The following is a 19,612-nucleotide window of genomic DNA, read 5'->3' as shown; positions in this document are numbered from 1 at the left end:
GAGGAGGGACAGAATAGCAGTGATGCAGTTTGCAAAGGGGAGGACAGGAGAGCAAAATGATTAGAGTGATGTTGGGTTACAACAACAGGGAAGTGGGTGGGGTGGGCATAGTGTATGAAGAGATGTAGTTTGGGTCATTGGGGGTGGGGTGGGGGGTCAAAGGATTACTGTAATGTGTCTGTGGAGAATGCAAAATAGTCAGCACTTTCAGAAATCAGTTTCATTGAAATGGGCAGGTCTTTTGAAGAACCTCATATTGCCAGCCGTCTTAATCCCTTGTCATCTCCCATGAGGCTCAACATCCTGCATGTTCCTTGTTTACTCAGGGCACTCCTATGAAATATCTACAAACATCTCCTGCATACCATAGCATGTCTATTTTCCTGATGGCATCAAGGGTCTTGTCCCCTTCCTATTTTATAACTTTTGTTTTTTTAAAGTTTATTTTAAGATCCTTCAATTCCAGGTTGGACTTCCATGTCTGGAATTTCTGTTTGACCTTTTATCATTCAAATTACTCTGAATGCATATTTATTATAATTAATTCTTTTGAATTAATTATGCATTATTTCGTAGCTTCAAGATTTTGATGATGTGATAATTTATTTTCAAGATGACACTGCAGGATAGGTGTGAGAGACCAGATCTGGTCACTCTGAACATAAAATGAAAAATATTTTGGCTGGATATGGTCATTTTAAATGCACAAGGTTTATATACTTTTATAGATTCAGCTATTAGAACTAAGTCATCAGCATACAGGAGTTCCCAAGGAAAGCAGGTCCTAAATTTCTATATTACAAGAGTAACTGTATTATACATTATAAAGTCTCAAATATGCAATATCTTGAGTTGAAGAATTTTGTTTGACTGAAGTTATTTGTACAATTAACAGGTAAAATATCCCTCTATGGTTGTTTCAGGTTTAAAAACAAGCAATGGAAATTACTCCATTAGCATTAAATAATCCAGACTTTTTAGAAAATAAAGACTATACACTTAAGAACTTGTCTTTAAAGCCAAATAATGAAAGCAAGCTTTGGTCTAGTTTGTTGAAGTATGTATAGAAAAGAGGGAAAGTAATAATGGAAATTATGAATAGTCTTAGTAAAAATATGCTTCATGGAATATTCTGTACAGGAGTGGCTGTGTGGTAAGTAGCATGCTTACCAACCACATGGTTCTGGGTTCAGTCCCACTGTTTGGCAAGTGTCTTCTACTATAGCCTCAGGCCGACCAGGGCCTTGTGAATGGATTTGGTAGATGGAAACTGAAAGAAGCTCTTTGTATATATGTATGCATGTGTGTGTTTGTGTGTCTGTGTTTGTACCCCCACCATCGCTTGACAGCAGATGTTGGTATGTTTACATCTCTGTAATGTAGTCGTTTGGCAAAAGAGACCAATAGAATAAGTACTAGGTTTACAAAGAACAAGTCCTGGGTTTTATTTGTTCGACTAAAGGTGGTGCTCCAGCATGGCTGCAGTCAAATGACTGAAACAAATAAAAGAATAAAGAATCAAATGTACTACATAACTTAGGGTCTCATATATGTAATGAATATAATGAGTTGAAAAACTGAGATCATTACATTTGGAAAACTGAGTTTGTGGTGGTGGTATGTGTGTAAAAGTTGGTAGAGAGGAAGCTTTCTTAATCTTTAATGCAAGAAGCTTCCAGTAAAAGAGCATGAAGTGGAATGGAAAAAAATAGAGCAGGGAGGACAAGGGAATGGCGATGATGTTTGTGTTAAGAGGAATGTTGAACAAGGATGCAGAGTGGGTGGGCTGGCCTGAAGCAAGTGGGGTGCTGGCTGAGCCTTCTCAAGGAGGGCTAGATATTAGAAAAATAAATAAATATATGTAATTAAAAAAAGATGAAATAAAAAATGAAAAGTATCAGAAAAAACACCAGTGGTAGTGGTGGTAACTAAGGAGAGGTGTTGATGATGGTGGGGTAATGACAGTGGAGGAGTGCCAGGGGGAGTGGTGGTGGTGGTGGTTGTAGGAAGGTGATGACAGTTGTGGTGATTGTTGTGGTGGTAGTGTTAGGGACAGTCGGGTGTGATGGTCCTGTCTAGTGATGGTAGCAGCACCAGTGGTAGTAATGATGATTATTGGTGGTGGTTGTGGTGGTAGTCTTGTTATAAAGAAAATAGAAATGAAGAGGCTGGAAACTGTTTTCTCTAGCACAAGCATGAAGGATTTGTGTATGCAATGAAGGGAGGTGGGGGTGGAAGAGGAGACAGGGAGAAGAGAACAGTGCTGGAGGAGGAGGTAGTGGTGGTGGTGGTGGTTGTAGTAGCAGTAGTAGTGGTGATTGATGGGTGGGGAAGAAGTTGGGTAGGCGACAAATTGTTCTCCCAGAAATTTTTCTGACTGACTGAAAGTAGGAAGTGCAAAGGTTTGCAAAAACACTCTTGACTATTGACCAGAAGGGACAGCTGCTACTTAAAGAAATGAATGAATAAATAAATAAATAATAATAATACCAATAATAATAATAATAATAATAATAATAATAATAATAATAATGATAACAACCAGGAGTCAATTTTTGGCAGAATTATACCTAATAGGAATATAAGTGCCCGCATAAACATGATAAATATACATACACATTCATGTACACACACACACATTCATACATACCCAAATAAGCAGGTATATGTGTCTGTGAGTTATTTATGTTCGTTAATGGGGTGTAAATTGTGTACTTAATAATATGGCTATACGATAATTTCTAGGCTAGGTTTTTCTACACATAAATGTACACACACACAATATACATTGCTGTACACTCTGATATCATTCAGATCATGAAAGAATGAAAGCTTCTTCTTATACAAATAGACATAACCATTCATGCACACACATAACCATGTGGGTGTGAACATAACCGTTCACCCCCCCCCCCCACACACACACACACAAAAGCATATATTTACATATGTACATGTGTCAATATATGTCTATATGCATTCATATATATTTAAAAATATATGTAGATTTGTATTTTGTTCTTGCAGTTTCCTTCCCCACCCCCACCTCACCCCCACTTCTTTTGTCTTTTGCGGAATTCTATATAAAATCTCAGTGCTGTCAACTGGTGTTTTGCAATTCAGTTATATTTGGTGCATTGTATTATAACGAGTTGTGGATATCTCTCCTTGTTGCAAACACATGATGATCAACTGATGAAAGATTGCTGTACTTGTATGTCCTCATCAATAAGAAGCCATAACCTAACCAAATCACATGACATAGTTAAGAGAAACATAATATACAAATTTCAATGTAAAATATTGAGGCTTTTCTTTTGTTGTTTTTGCTTTTTCTGCTTTCATAGATTCCCATGATCCTTTGGTCACCATCCAATTCCATTATTATGAATTTGAATTGAGAGCTTGAGTCATAGTGAATCTTTCATTAACTTTTTACACAACCATGGAAACCACACTTATGGATGCATTGCAGCTACTTTCTCAATAGAGCTCAGTGATCCTGACTATTGATCTTCTAGGATTCCTCCACTCAGTATCAATGTAAGAAACACCATTGGCTCTTTTGAGCTCTTCCACGACCTCTTCGCAATCCGCCATGCTACAGTCATATAAGTTCACTGTATCTCTGGCAGGGTCACTGAATGGGTATTATGCCTTGCCAAAGGGTAGTCCACAACTATGCAGGTATTTTCAAAGTTTACATAGAAGGTGTAAACTTCATAATTCAAACTGTTACATGGGACACATGAGTTATGATTTTTTCTCATGAGTTGAACATGCATTTACATTGAGAAGCCATCACAGATCATTACATTCCATCATCATTGTTTTCCATGCTGGCATGGGTTGGATGGTTTGACTGAAAACTGGTAAGCTGGGGAGCTGCACCAGGTTCCAATCTGATTTGACTTGGTTTCTACAGCTCGATGTCTTTCCTAATGCCAACCACTCCAAGAGTGTAGTGGGTGCTTTTTACATGCCACCAATATGGATGCCAGTTATGTAATACTGGCATCAACCACAACTATGAGCTCACTTGGCTTGACAGGTCTTTTCAAGCACAGTATATTGCCTAAGGTCTTGGTCATTTGTCATTGCCTCCATTATAGTACACAAAATAAAGGGAATAGAAATACATAAGTTGATAACGCTACAATTCTGTACATTAACTTTCACAAAAAAGATGAGAGGAATAATTATGAAAGTTCTACTAATAGCAAAATACTAACCTAAATTTAAAGATACAAGCACACCAAATGTAAAATAGATCATGAAATATCCCAGGACTTACCATTTTCTTTTCATCTTTTACTTGTTTCAGTCTTTAGACTGTAGTCATGCTGTGGCACCACCTTGAAGGATTTTTGTTGAATGAATTGATGCCAGTGATTATTAAAAAAAATGTTTTTATGCCTATCAATCTCTTTTACCAAACTGCTAAGTTACGGTGATATAAACACACCATCACTGGTTCTCAAGCAGTGAAGGAAGACAAACACAGACACAAAGACATCTATCCATTCAGCTATCTGTCTGTCTGTCTATCTATCTATAATGGGCCTCTTTCAGTTTCCATTTACCAAATCCACTTACAAGGCTTTGCTTGACCCAAAGTTATTGTTAGAAGATACTTGCCCCAGATGCCACACTTTGGGACTGAGCTTATAACCATGTGGTCGGTAAGCAAACTTAACATACAGCCAAACCTATGCCTAGAAGTAAAGTTTAAAAGGTTTTTTTTTTAATTGTATAATTTTTAAACATAACATTGAGATTTTATTGGTTATAAAAGTATTCCAATGATCTTTTGACCTACTGCAAAGTGCTTGAACTGCACACCATTATTACTATCACATTATTCTGAGGATGGGCAGCGAATGTCTTGAAATGTTAATGGACTAATGGATTTAGAAACACCATTGTTCCAAATAAAAGATAAGTGACTAATAAGAAAAATGAAAAATCTTTAGTAAAAAAAGACCAAGCTTGTACTTTGACCAACCTTTAAAATACACACACACACATATTAAGACACTTGCTTAATATACTGTACAAGAAGATTGATCCTAAGACCACATGGTTGTGAAATGAACTTCATAACCACACAGCCATGCCTGTACCTATATTTCTAACAGAGCATCCACGTTTAAGCAGAGATAAATATTACTTCTCAGTAATAATATTTCCTCTATCACTGATATACATTTTTTTTAACAAGTTCACTGGCTAATCATGACACCAGTGCTTGTTTTGGCTCTGTTATTCTATGTGCTGCTTCAGGAAGATGAATTGCTGCTATCTCTAGTGGTTAAGTGTTCATCATTGACAAGACCGAGGACAGTTGAAATCACATGATCTGGTGGTCTCAGTGCTGGAGATAGCAGGGATTTATCTCCCCACTAGCAATAATAACAAGAATGCATTTTGCACCAAAAGCCAATATGAGAGTTTCTCTCATGGTAACTACCACTGTGAGATATTGTTTTACAGCCAGATGCTCTTTTTATTGCTAACCATTGCCCGTTTTTCAAGGATAGTGCAGAGCCAGTCGAAAATTTATTGGCAGGGGAAGTATGACGAGGTTCTCACCTTGTTTTGTTGCTCACTGCTTTATCATTTGAAACTTGCAGAATGCAAAAATTTGTAGACATGCACATACAAATACATGCACCAAATTCATTCACAAGGCTTTGGTTAGATGCTTTCCCAGTGTGCCACATATTGGGACTGAACCTGAAACCACATAGCTTAGAAGTAACCTTTTTAACCACATAGTGATGTCCACACACACACATAAAGCAGTTTGATGCACATTGAGTAAAATTTGGCTGCTATTTTTATCAAGTCTGAAGGGTTTGTTATAAGAGTGTATATGAATAATACTTGGAATTTGTTGAAATGTTTAACCGTGTTTGAAGTAAGTACTAAAAGTTAAGAGAAATTTAGTAAATTGTAAACTAGTAATCTGATTTAGTAAACTAGTAATCTGATTTAGTAAACTAGTAATCTGATTAAAATAAAAAAAACATAAGAAACTATCCATTGAAGTTTTTTCTTCAATAACATAAGCTGGCTTCCTTTCAATTTCTGTTCATGGTCTACAAATAGAAGCTGCATGAAAAAGCATGTCTAATGTTTGTTACAAGTCACAATTACTGAAACATGGAATTTTGCTTTAAATGGAAAACCCCTCGAGCAAAACATTGTATACCAATGCGTGTCTCCAGCTCTGCATATCATGCATGCAAAGCTGTCACTTGTAGGTGACTATGATATTGTTACACAACTCATGATTTCACTAAATTCTTTTTGGTGCCTATATAGTTGCAAGCAGCCGTAGGCTTCCTCTCCTACCTTTGACCTAGCAGAACATCCAGGAGACAGACTTGGGGGAGGAAAGGGCTACACCAGCACTGGGCTGGTACTCATTTTCAGCTGACTAAACTGGAGCAATATGAAATAAAGTGCCTTGCTCAAGGAGACAATATGTCATCCTATCCAGGAATCAAATCCATGACTTTATTGTGAGTTCAACATCCTAACAACCAAACCATGTGTCTCCTATGGCTTACAGAACACTGCTTCAAAGGTTGTCTCATGCAGCTTAACAGCTCATTTCATTTTTATCTCCTGGAAAGCAACACAGCACTGTCATAGCTCATTAGAAAATTGAGAGGCAAATGAGAGACCAGCAATATTTCATGAATAGTGTTGGGTAAGGTACAGGCATTTAACAATGTAACCCCTCCTTCACAAAGAAACTTTAGATCACAATTTTTGTCTTTGGGTAGCAACTGTCATTTCCTATTTGCTTACCCCTGGAAAGTATGAAATAGAGCTAATATTTCCTTCATACTTTGCTTTCTTCAAACTTGTCTCCACTTGGACAGCTAGAAGTAAACTTAACTTTTAGAAACTTCTCAAAAGTTCTTGAAGCTTCTAGAAAGTTCTAGAAAATTCTGATTCAGCAGCACAGTGCTGAATTTATCTGAAATGTAATGGAAAATAGGTCAGTTTCAAAACACTGATGTCCAGGTCACAAAAGCAAAGCTTGAAGGGAATGGTAGTCATTTTCTTTGATCTCTAGATTGAAACAAATAGGAAATAACACTTACTGACCAAAGATAAGACAAAATTTTTTAGAAATCATTACACAGTGTTATTAAAAAGAATGTACTAATTTCATTGTGCTAAGATATTCCCCAAATTTTTCTAGAGAATTTTTTAAGAATATAGCTGTGATGCATGACTGATGACAATTGATGATCTCTGCTTTCACCACCTTGAACCATCTTATTACTATTTGACTTTCTGACACACACACCCAGCTACTTGAATGAAACCATAATTTGGGCATATGTAATCCTTGTTCATCTCACACAATACTACACTTCCAACATTAACTTATATCCAATACTTTAACTTGCACTGCAGTATAAACAGAAACTAAATATAATGTGTGTGTGCACGTGTGTATTTACATAAAGACACATACAGGGAGACAGAGAGGAGAGGGAAAGAGAGAGTGAATGATATTGACACCTCTGTAGACTGTAACTGGTGCAATATAGGAAAAAGATTGACTTTTAGAATTATGAACACCAGAGTGATTCCTTGAAATTTTCAGATGTCAGGAATTTCACTCTAAGAGAAGTCCCTAAACATTGCACAGATGGTTGATATATTTAAGCTAGGCTTAACTTTATATGTTGCAGAAGGGAGGAGGGAGTGTGTTTGTCACAGGGGATAGGAAAGAGGATATTATACTCACTTCCTTTCTTTTACCATAACAAGGACCACCACCACCACCACCACCATTACTACTATCATCATCATTGAAGTAATAATAAGGAAGCAGGATAGAAATAGCAGTCAGATCTTCCTCAAATGACACTTTATTGTCTTATCTTGAAAAAGGAGGGATACATTTGATAATATAATCCTAGATACACAATGCATGCTCTAAGATAGTGGTCTCAACCAGAGTCCGTATGATCCCTGGGGTCCATATAAAATTTTGGGGGTCCATGCAAGCGAAATATTAAATTGGGAATTCACAGTAGTGTTTTAAGGGTCCATGAAAAAACTTTGCTTTGGACGTATTTATTGCAAGGAACAGCTCAGTTTCTTTCTTTAATATTTTACATAGTTCAAGCTACAAGAGTGAATGTATGATAAACAAAATAGGAATTTTGAAAGAGGTGTCTATAAAACTAGTTTTTAAACATCAAATGGCTATGGGGGTCCACTAGAATAAAATAGAAATGAAAGAGGTCCTTAGATAAAAGAAATGATTGGGAACCACTGTTCTTAGAGAAAGACTTGATGGTTGCAGTTGAAACACCTTTGATCATTAGTCTTTTTGATGAGAAGTTGAGCTGTTACTAAGCAACAACAAATGTCATTATCATCTTGATAAACATCATCAGCATATATATTATAGCCATCATCATGGGCTTGTTAACTTTTTTACAATTACTGTTCATTTTGCTGAATAAAGTAACCACGTTTCTTTCAACCAGGTTTGAAATTAGGAGTTGAGGAGAATTTGCATCCAATAAATATCTGGATGCTATGATCAAAATAAATACAAGAAACTTTTGTTGGAACTACAATGATAATAAATTTTATTGACTTGAATTATTATGTATGCTTAATAATAATAAAATTATCATTATCAGTTGCATTCAATAAAATTGTTATTGCATTTAGAATGAACATTTCTATTGAGAAAATACTTAACCCACAAATCTTGCAATCCTGAGATTAAAAGCTTCATGTTATATTACCTGAGCTAGCTAAACTGACTATTTATGATATACTTAATTTAAGCATTGACATATTTCATGCAAGAGAGAAAAAGTGAGTAAGCTATCTAGAAGTAATTATACAGTTAGGAGAAAATGATATTCAATAAGTAAGGTTTTTTTCATTTCTCTTTCAAATATGGGAGACAATGCAGATTACTACTGCTATCTGTTACTAAGCTTCAAAGTCTTTTTAGACAACTGATAAAGGTTATTTATAAAAAAAAAAATTTTTTTTTTCTTTAGTGAGTAATGGCAATTTATCAAGTCAGATCAGAAAAATTTGCTTACAGAGTTTCTACACACATTACTTAATCTGCTAATAATAGCAGTTAAATTCCTGTTAATTTCATCATGTAGTCTTAAATGGATAGATATTGAATATTATTGTTCTAAATAAAACTAAACATCAGATATAAGTTGTGTTCAAAATGTTTTTTGATCATTCATAATTCCATTCTATTAGATCTGACTTAAAGAACATCAAAGACAAAAAAGAACCCAAACAACAATAAAAATGATGATGATGATGATGATGATGGCAGTGGTGGTGCAACCAGTGGTTGAGGCAGCATAAGGCCAGCTATTTTGTGGGAAGAGATAAGTTGATTACATTGACCCCAGTGCTCAACTGATACTTATTTTATTGACCTGGAAAGGATGAAAGACAAAGTCGAACTTAGCTGAATTTGAACTCAGAATGTAAAACCAGACGAAATGCTGCTAAGCATTTTGCTAATGGTTCTACCATGCTTACTGCCTTAATACTACTACTACTACTACTACTACTACTACTACTACTAATAATAATAATAATAATAATAATAATGATAAATACCCTGATGCAATACCAGGCTGTTGTTCTCATGGCTACTGATCTTAACTGATTGGAAGAGTTAATATGTACATGATTTGTCTTGGTGTAAAAAATGCACTACAGCAAATAGTCTGTTCAAAACCACAGATTTGCTTGTCAGTTGCTTGAGCTTAAGCAGTTAAGCATGTCCCTTAGTGGGCAACGATATGTGCATCTCTGATCATGAGAGTGAAAGGGCTCTCTTAAATATTATGCAGGGTATTGTTCTCCCAACTACATCCAGTATTTCTGAGTTCTCTAAAGCATACATAAAATGCAAGGATTCTTTCAAGCTTACTTAGAAATCAAGATCCCATCAAACACACCCAAAGTTCATGAGATTTCCAAGCACATCCATTGTGTAGTTTTCCAAAGCTTACCTTGATTGCAGATATTCTCGAAAGCATGTCCGGAGTTAAAGTGTTCTAGCAAATGTTTTCAGGATGGAATGGCTCCGTCAAGCACTTCCAGAATGAAGAATCCCTGGGGCTGTTCTAAGCATTTTATTGTCTTAGTGCTACTATTACTAGCTTACTGTTATGTTGACAACAATCTCTCTCTCTCTCTCATCCCCAACTGAGATATTAGAGTCTTCATTCTTCGGCAATTTGAACTTATGAATAGAAATCTTCTGGGTAATTCTCCTGTGGATTAATTGTTGCCAACACAGTTCATTGCTAGATAACTTGGATTCTGGATTTAATTCTGATTTTAACTACAAGAGACAGCTGTAACAATAGCAACAACAACGATAATAATAGTTGTTTCTAACAAAGGTACAAATTTAGGGCAGAGGAACAGCCAGCTACATTGAATTGATTGGAATTTCATTTTATCAACTTTGGAGAGTTGAACAGTAAAGTTGACCTTGAAGCAATTTGAAATAAGTATTTAACAAGTCATAACTAAATATTGCAAAACAGTTTATCCAATGCTCTAAGGAAGCCTTACAGTTCCTTCATAATGATCATTTCAAATTTTGGCACAAGACAACAAGTTCAGGGGAGGGGTAAGTCAATTACATCAACCCCCAGTGCTCAAATGGTACTTATTTTATTGACCCTGAAAGGAAGAAAGAGAAAGTTGAACTTAGCTGAATTTGAACTCAGAACAAAGATGGATGAAATGCTACTAAGCAATTTGCTCAGCATGCTAATGATTCTGCTAGCTCACAGCATCAATAATAATAACAATAATCCATTCTACTAATAGGCAAGAGGCCTGAAATTGGGGAGGGGACTAGTCGAAAACATCCGTCCCCCTCATACTCATCTGGTACTTATCTTATCAACCTTGTAAGAATGAAAGACAAAGTCGACCATGGTGGAATTTGAACTCGGGACGTAGTGACAGATGAAATACCACCAAGCATTATGCTGGACATGCTAACAATACTGCCAGTTTGCCACTTTAATAATAATAATAATAATAATAATAATAATAATAATCACTATGATCATGTTGAAATTCATTCATTCAAGATTTGATTTTCCACATTTCCTATTTAATCATGGCTGGTTTGGTTGGTGATGGCGGTGATCCTGAAACTTTATCTTCTGGAGAAGGAGAGAGTAATGCTAACTAGGGTGTCATTGTTATCACCTTGTTACTAAAGGTTGGTGAGATTTGATTTCTTCAGTAGATATTGTGAAATATCAAGTTCTTTTGTATTGGGGTCAGTTTCTGATTCTAACCTTAATGTCCCCTTTCTGTTCTGGTGTCATAATAGTCACACAAAAAGGAAATATATTAACAATGACAACAACAACAACAGTAACAATACCATAAAAGAGTGATTAATGATGCTGACACTCCTTACTCCATGTGAATAAGTAATATTGGGTTTCAATTTAGACATACAGCTGTAAAATCCAAAGCCCTTAGAAAAGAAATTCCTTATTTGAATGGGAAAAGTTATGTCCTGTCATCAAAAAAACTTGTATGCACGTGTGTATATATGCATGTTAATTTTCATGGAGTGACACTGTGAGTGTTGTGTATGTGTGTGTGTGTGTGTGTGTGTGTGTGTGTGCAGATATAGAATTGTACATCTATCTTTTATCTTTTACTTGTTTCAGTTATTAGACTGTGGCCATGCTGGGGCAATGCCTTAAGTTTTTCCCTAACCAATTGACCCCAATATTAACTTATTTTTTTAAAGCGTAATATTTATTCTATTGGTTGCTTTTGTCAAACTGCTAAGTTATGAGGATGTAAATATGCCAACAGTTGTCAAGCGATGGTGGCTGGACAAACACACATAGATATACATATATACAATGGGCTTCTTTCAGTTTCCATCTACCAAATCCACTCACAAGGCTTTGTGGTTGGCCTCAGGCTATAGCAGAAGGCACTTGCCCAAGGTACCACACAGTGAAACTGAACCCAGAACCATGTGGTTGTGAAGCAGGCTTCTTACCACACAGCCATGCCTATGCCTATGCATTAATTCCACATGTGAGTGTATAAATACATACATATTCATTATATATTATGAATACACTCATATGCTCACATGGATATCATTAATTTAATGTCGTGAGTTTTTTTCTTTCATTCTGGTATGGATTGGATGGAGGAATGTTGAAAGCAGGATTTTATGACTAAATATTCTTTCTGCTGTTGACCCTTACTTGATTTTCCAAGTAATGAAGATTTGATATTTCACAGTTCTTTGGAAGTGTAGTGTAACTGGCCATAATGCCAGAAAGGTTTCCTACAGTTTCCATTTACAATATTAAATCACATGACCAAGGTATAGTACAAAATACTTGCCTAAAGTGCTACAAAGTACAGCGGACCCTGACACCATGTGTTTTGAAGTTAAGATTCTAACTGCACAGACATGGTGGTACATGTGTGTGCATGTGTGTGTATATGTATTACACACATGCTCGAATAACAGTCACATTGATTGATGTGCTTATCATCTGGATTCCGCATTGAGGGTCTCTAGTTATTTGACTGGTTATGTAACGAATGGTTGTTGGTGAATTAACATCATACTTCCAGTGAAGGTTTTCACAAATCCTCTCCTTTATTAATGTGCTGGAAATGATATTTACCAAAATGCCAACAAGTGGTTGTTACCGACTAGGGAAAAAGTTGGCACACACACATACACATATAAGGCTTACTGTTGCTATGGGCAAGAGGTTATGGAAAACTTCATATTATGCAATATAATGCTATGTACCTCTGATTCCAAATCGCATCAGAAATCACTTAGTTTCTTATCGCTTTTGATTGCTAGAATAATTACTAGTGATATTCTCGATTCATCTCCATTTGTTATACTTCAGTTGTTTAACCCTTTAGCATTGAGATTACTCTGCCAAATGTAATGTTTCTTTATTCACATTGTTTTGAGTTAATCAGGCATTATCTCATAGCTTTGAAATTTTGGTGATGTGATTATATATTTTTAGTTTGTCATTTGATCAGTAGATGTGAGAGGTCAAATCTGGTCAGTTTGAGCACAAAACTGGTAGAATATCTGAGCCAGATATAGCTGGTTTAAATGATAAAGGGTTAATATGTATGTATGTATGTACGTACGTACATATATATGTATGTACATATATATATGTATATATATATGTATGTACATATATACATATATATATATATATTATATATATATATATATATATATTATATATATATATATGTATATATATATGTATGTACATATATATGTATATATATATGTATGTACATATATATATGTACATACATACATACATATATATATATATATATATACATACACACATGTATATATGTATGTGCGTACATATATATATATATAGTTTGAGTTTTTAGAGCACTACTAAGTGTTTTCTATACTGAGATCTTTGCATCTCATATGTGGAATATATATATATATATATATATATATATATATATATATATATATATGTAGATAGATAGATAGATCAGACTGGAGCCTGGTGCAGCCTCCTAGGTTCCCAGACCCCGGTCGAACCGTCCAACCCATGCTAGCATGGAAAACGGATATTAAACGATGATGATGATGATATATATGAAGAAAGTGTTGGAGTTTTTTCTGTTATGTTGCCTGCATATAAATGTACGTGATAGTTATTATACTCATATATGTCATCTTCAGCATGAGCATCTTGATTTCTAAGATGATGGTGATCATTATCATCAACTACTACCCCCAGTCCTTGTTATTGTTTTCAACATAGAGTATTTATCTTCTATTGGTTTTATTAAGCCCAATGCTCCACCACTCACTGGTCCACCCATATTTACAATATCTGCCTTTGAAAGCAAAGAATTTTCTTTTAGTTTCTTTCTATGACTTCTGTAGCAAGTTAGTTTTTTTTTTTTTTTCTATGAAAAGCGTTTCCTAGCTCCAGGCCCTCCCTGTTTTATGCAGGCTAAGGACTGGCTGGCATCCTCATTTGAATGGCAATAACTAGGTAGGGAGAGAGGATGAGGTTTGTAGGGTGTTACATTTTATGAATACTGAAAGAATGAAAGGCAAGGTTGACCTTGGAGGGATTTGAACTCACATAGAAAGTACCAGAACAGATGCCATAAGACATTTGTCTGATGCTTTAATAATTCTGCCAATCAACCGGCTATTGTCAGCATTGTGAATTATTTCTTCTGTGAAACCCAACATACTCAGATCTATGCCTTTTATGTCTCCAAAGAGGTCATGTAGGCTGTCCTTTCTATTTTTGGCAAAATACACTAAAAATAAGAAAGAAAGAAAGAAAGAGAGAGAGAAGGAAAGAATCTTCTGCAGAGTCATGGCAGAGTCTTATCTACAATTATAACCCTGTAGCATTCAGATTATTCTGTCAAATGTAATGCTTATTTCTTCACATTGCTTTGAATTAATCATACATTATCATGTATCTTTGAGATTTTGATCATTGATCATGTGATCGTGTATTTCTAGAATGACATTGTAGGGTAGGTGTGATAGGCTGAACTTGGCCAATTTGAACTTAAAACTGGTAGAATATTTGGGTCTGTTATGGTCAGTTTAAACATTAACCCTTTAGTATTCAGATTACTTTGTCAAATGTAGTACTCATTTATTTACATTGCTTTGATTTAATCCTTCATATCTTGTAGCATTGAGATTTTGGCAATGTGATTGTTTAGTTTTGGAATGATATTATAGGGTGGGTGTGATAGCCCGGATCTGGCCAATCTGAACATGGAACAGGTAGAATATTTTGACTAGATTTGGCTGATTTAAATGTTTTAAAGGGTAAAAAGGATAAACATGGCCATAACAGCAGAAGAGTCACAACTACAGCCACAGTCACAGTCATAAATACAATCACATGGCTCCTTAAATGCAATCCTAATAAATTCATGGGTCATAATTTTGGCCATCACACAGTCACAACTGCTGCTGCAATGATAATACAATTACAGCCAAGTACAAGTATTACAAGTACAACTAGGCACAGGCTTGGCTCTGTGGTAAGAAGCTTGCTTCCCAGCCACATGGTTCTGGTTTCAGTCCTACTGTGTGACACCTTGGGCAAGTATCTTCTACTTTAATCTCAGGCTGACCAAGGCCTTATGAGAAGGTTTGGTAGGCAGAAACAGAAAGAAGTCTTTGCGCAGAGGTGGTACCATAGCCAATGAGGTGTACCCGAGGCGTGGTTATTGCTCGTTGAAAACTATTCCCAATACCCCACACTGAAGGCAACAAGCTAGCAGAAACTTTAGCATGCCAGGCGAAATGCTTAGCAGTATTTTGTCTGCCGTTACGTTCTGACTTCAAATTCCACCGAGGTCGACTTTGCCTTTCATCCTTTCAGGGTTGATTAAATAAGTACCAGTTACGCACTGGGGTTGATATAATCGACTTAATCTGTTTGTCTGTCCTTGTTTGTCCTCTCTGTGTTTAGCCCTTTGTGGGTAGTAAAGAAATAGGTATTTTGTCTACCGCTACGTTCTGAGTTCAAATTCCGCTGAGGTCAACTTTGCCTTTTATCATTTCGGGTTTGATTAAATAAGTACCAGTTACACACTGGGGTTGATATAATCGACTTAATCAGTTTGTCCCCTCTGTGTGTAGCCCCTTGTGGGCAGTAAAGAAATAAGTAACAGAAAGAAGTCTGTCGTATATATATATATATATCTATATACACACACACACATATGTATGTGTTGTGTGTCTTAGTGTCTATATTTATCGTCTCACCACCATGTGAGAACTATTGTTAGCATGTTTATGTTGCTGTAACCTAGCAGTTTGGCAAAAGAGACCGATAGAATAAGTACCAGATTAATTAAAAAATAAATCCTGGGGTTGATTTCTTTGACTCAAATACTTCAAGGCTATGCTCCAGGATGACTGCAGTCAAATGACCAAGGCAAGTAAAATCTAAAACATACAACCACAGCCGCAATTACCATGGAGATAACAACCATATCCACAGTATACTGCCAGTAATTGAAGATCAATCACCCTTTGACCCTTCAGATGGATAAATCAAGCAAGCAAGTAGTTCAGTATTTTAAGCCAGCCTGCAGTAAGTCACTTGGCTGCTGGTTTTAGTTGATGATAGATGGTCATTGAAGTAGTGGTCTGATTAGTAATTGGTAGTTAATAGCTCTGATTCTATCAGCTGACCCAAAAGCGGTTTGTCTGAAATAGCTGTGATGATAAACTTCAAACTTGATAAATTCCTTCATCCCTGATTTACTTTTCATTTTTGAGCCAAGAAAGGAAAGAAGCCAACAAACGGCCTTTGTGTGGTCTCTCAATTTGCTAGAAATAGCAACCATTTTTTGCACTTTTTTTCAAGGCTACAGTGAATAATATGGTCCCTGGGCTTCCTCTATACTGAAAGATGAGATGGTCATGATTGGAACGCATTTGGTGCTAAGTCTTTTCCATCTGAGCTGACCTGGGGTGCAGCAACAACTCGTGTTTTGCAATCAAACACATGTGTGTGCACGTGTACACACGCACACACATGCACACATTGTTGGAAGATTTTCACATAATTAGCTGTCAGCTTGGCCAAGTCTTCTTGATTTCTTGGCAGATAGCATTGGCTCTGACTCCGCTTTATCTCACTCTGTATGTTTGTGGTGGAGGGTTCAATATGTGCTGGCCAATGTGAGCATTTGTTTAGCTATGTGTGTTTGTATACATGTGTGTGTGTGTGTGTGTGTCTTGATGTGTGGTTATCAATTTGAGCTATTTACTTATGTGTAAGTATGCATATGTATGAGTCTCTATGTGGTAATATGTGATTAATCTGAGGATGTATTTAGCTTATGTTAGTTCATCCCTGTGACTGACAATGTGTGTGTGCTTGTATATTTGTATTTATGTAATATGTAGTGATTAATGCTTGCTCTCTTTGGTTTTCTGTGTGTGCTTCCATGTGTGCTTGCATTTGTGTGTGTGTGTGTGTGTGTGTGAGAGAGAGAGAGAGAGAACTACACACACATATTAGTTGTAGGCATTTGTTAATTGGTCATTAAAGCATGTGTATCTTTAGTGCTGTGTATGTTTGTGCATGTGGGAGAGAGCTGGGGGAAGGGGGAGACACGGGGAGAGAAAGAGGGAGCCACATGTATATGTGTGAATGTGTATTGCTAATGAGTAATGATTAGCAAGTATCTATCGTTAATTCTGTTTGCACATGTGAGTGATCTACATGTTAAGGATATGTGTGCTTGTAGAATGCACAGTACTTAAAGTGTAATTTAATGAATGAGATTGGCATCATTGAAACTGATATAGAGTTCATTTGTTTTCAAATACATTCTGCATTGACCTTTGCTTCAGAGGTTTGTTATTGTGCAGGATGCATATAACCACATGTTATATTTATCTGTATCTATATATGTGTGTTTATACATATTATATGTATGTTCATATGTATATATTTTTATGTTTATGTGTATATATATTTCTATATATATAATGAATGTGTGTATGTATTTCATATATATATATATATTATATATATATATATATATATATATGTATATATATATATGTGTGTGTGTGTGTGTATATATATATATATATACATAAATTATATAAATATCATTATCCTTTTAATGTCCGTTTTTCATACTGGCATAGATTGAATGGTTTGACCAGAGCTAGAAAGCTGCACCAGGTTCCAGTCTGATTTGGTTTTGGTTTATGGTTTTCTACAGTTGGATGTACTTTTTAATGCCAACCACTTTACAATGTGTGCTAGATGCTTTTACTGTGGCACCATATGCATGTCATCATCATCATCATCATCATTCAAGAGCATCTTCCAAGCTGACATGTGTTGGCTGGTTTAAGAGGATTTCATGAATCAATGGACTGTCATTTTACAATGACTGCATTGCCATGATTTCTACAGCTGATGCCCTTCTTAATCCCACTCACTGGGTATTTGTTTGCATGGCACTAGTGATGTCACTGTGTAACTTGTAAGACTAAAGAGTCCCCTCAAATAAGAGTGAGTTTAATAAAAAGGGTGGTAACTTTTTGCTCAGTGTTGGAAGGTTAAAGATTTTTTTTTATTGCCCACAAGGTGCTAAACACAGAGGGGACAAACAAGGACAGACAAAGGGATTAAGTCAATTACATCGACCCCAGTGCGTAACTGGTACTTATTTAATCGACCCCGAAAGGATGAAAGGTAAAGTTGACCTCGGCGGAATTCGAACTCAGAACGTAACGGCAGACGAAATATCACTTAGCATTTCGACCGTCGCGCTAACGTTTCTGGAAGAACAAGAGCAAGAGATTTCTTTTGTTCTCTGCATTTTTCCAGTGGCTGTCTTGCACAGAATATCATGTCAAATTGTTCCTTTAGTGGTTTGAAGCCTACACTGAGATTCTGAGATGACTATGTGATAGTTTTCAGTATTCTGGTGAAGATTTTCGCTTATAATGGAGAGGAGGGATAAACCACATTAGTTTCTACAATTGCTGTGACCTTCTTATGGGCTACTATTTTGGGATGTTATTTGGACCAGGTGACTTCCTTGGTTTCATGTTTTTGGTGGCATTGCTTTAAATTCATGCAAAAATAGAAGGTTCAACATCCACAGTTAAGCAAGATGTTAAGGCATTGATCTAAGAAAATCTGCTGCTGTAGTGGAGTTCTTATTTAGGAGAGAGCTGAAGTGTTCCTTCAGGATGCTTTGGATATCAACAAGAAAGTTGGTATTGTTGATAATCTTCAAAGTACCCATTGATGTTCAGACTGGGCACCGTAGTTCTTTGATATCAGATTGGGCCCTATAGTTCATTGATGCAAGTGTTGAAATTTTTAAGGTCTCTGGAGTCTGTATATTGTTAAAATGCAATAACCTTTTCTATCCACCAATTGTTTTGAATCCCTGTCATCCATGTGTGTCAAATCTGCTTGAGATCTTCAAAGTATTTTTTCTTCGTTGTTTTCATCAAACTAATCTTGGTTCTTTCATTCTGTGAAGCCATTGTTGTTCTCGGCTGCTTTTTGGATAATATTTTGGATTGTTTTCCTCTTTTTGTGCCAACTTGTCTTTGGTGTATTCTTGAAATTTTTCAGTTCAGTCTTTAAGTTTGTATTTATTCTTGACTGACACTTGAAGTGGATTGGTGGTTTGCAATAAACAGAAATTCTGAGTTAGCTGATGAAGAAATTTAGGTAATACTTTGGAAAGAATGGTTTTCAGTTGTGGGTAAAATTGGTTCTTAGTGTCTTCATCATGAAGGCCATGATTATGAATACCAAAATCTGGAAGAAGATGGCAAAAGACTGTTCTTGCTGGAGAAAGACGCCGAGTACTGTCCTGAGGTAAGGAGAGGATCACATACATCAGGTCATGCAATGAAACGGCAGTGGACTGCCGTCAGCTCAGGTATTGCTTGAACTGTGCCTTCATGGCTTGTCTATCTGGCATTGCCCTCTTCAGCTAGTCCAACTGT

General features: G+C 36.1%; 1 protein-coding gene and 1 pseudogene across 7 annotated transcripts in view; both read left to right on the top strand.

Annotated features, from left to right (window-relative positions):
- Positions 1-19,612, top strand: part of LOC115211793 (roundabout homolog 1) — a 703,622-nt gene that overhangs the window by 160,787 nt on the left and 523,223 nt on the right. The gene's annotated exons all lie outside the window — the stretch shown is intronic.
- LOC115212448 lies at positions 15,280-15,406 on the top strand (annotated as a pseudogene).

Source organism: Octopus sinensis, linkage group LG5 (genome assembly GCF_006345805.1).
Source record: "Octopus sinensis linkage group LG5, ASM634580v1, whole genome shotgun sequence".
Lineage (NCBI taxonomy): Eukaryota > Metazoa > Mollusca > Cephalopoda > Octopoda > Octopodidae > Octopus > Octopus sinensis.
Note: the sequence above shows the minus strand (reverse complement) of the source record. Positions and strands in the feature narration are given on the sequence as shown.